Source organism: Spinacia oleracea, chromosome 5 (assembly GCF_020520425.1).
Source record: "Spinacia oleracea cultivar Varoflay chromosome 5, BTI_SOV_V1, whole genome shotgun sequence".
In the NCBI taxonomy this organism is placed as follows: Eukaryota; Viridiplantae; Streptophyta; class Magnoliopsida; order Caryophyllales; family Amaranthaceae; genus Spinacia; species Spinacia oleracea.
The window spans coordinates 110,403,614-110,404,673 of record NC_079491.1 but is presented as its reverse complement, the minus strand read 5'-3'; the positions used below and the strand labels follow the sequence as shown (position 1 = coordinate 110,404,673).

Sequence of the window (1,060 nt, the reverse complement as noted above, 5' to 3'; positions counted from 1 at the left end):
TGTCTAAGGAGCCAGATCATTTCTATTACTCAACAACCAGATGAGAGTTTGTTCGAGGCCTGGGAAAGGTTCAAGGATCTACAGAGAGAGTGCCCACACCATGGTTTGAGTGACTGGTTCTTGATTCAACAATTTTATAATGGTCTGGGTAATGACTCTAGACTTATTATGGATTCAGCTGCTAGTGGGAGATTCATGGAACTTGCTGTGACTAGAGCTATAGAGGTGATTGAGGAGATGGCCATTCATAATGCCCAGTATGGGAATCCTAGAGGGCTATCTAACAAGGGTGGTAAGCATGATTTGAATTCCATAGAACAACTAACTGCCCAATTGACTGCTTTACATTACAAGTTTGATAATATGCAAGCGGCCAATGCTCAATCTGCTTAATCTGCTCAACCTGTTAGTGTAGCTGCAATGAATTCTCAAACCGTCAATGTCTGTGATAGTTGTGGGATGTCTGGTCATTATGCACAGGAATGTAGGAGCTCTATTGAACAATGTAACACATTCCAGTCCTACAAGCAGAATAATCCGTACTCCAATTCTTACAATGAGGGGTATAAAAACAATCCCCTACTATCATACAGAAGTACTAATATTCAAAACCCCCATCAGGTCCAACATCCACCACCCCAAACATCATATCAACCACCACCACAACAATCATACCAACCCTAGAGTAGCGACAACCAACAGTCTAGTGGACCACCAGGGTTCCCTAGACAACACACATCACATCCACCACCACAACCTCAACCCACACAATCTGACCCTATGATTGTAGAGATGAGGAACATGATGTTGCAAATGCAGAAGTCCCTGGGTGAAAAGGATGCTAAAATTGATGCTCTTGCCGCCCATAACAAGATCATTGATACACAGTTGGCACAGATGGCTACTACTCTTGCAGGGAGACCCCCAGACCAACTCCCTTCACACCCCAAGAATAGGGAAACTGCAAATGCTATTACATTGAGGAGTGAAAGAGGTTATGACGGTCCTTCTATGCCCGTTGAGGATGATTCTGAGGTGTCTGCTAGTGGTCTGGTTAGTG

The 1,060-nt window shown here is 44.0% G+C and overlaps 1 non-coding gene across 1 annotated transcript; it reads right to left on the bottom strand.

Annotated features, from left to right (window-relative positions):
* On the bottom strand, positions 1-107 carry LOC130462222 (small nucleolar RNA R71). The gene has a single exon (XR_008922336.1). It is a non-coding gene; the product is annotated as a small nucleolar RNA R71 (small nucleolar RNA).
* Between the last annotated feature and the right edge of the window lie 953 nt (positions 108-1,060).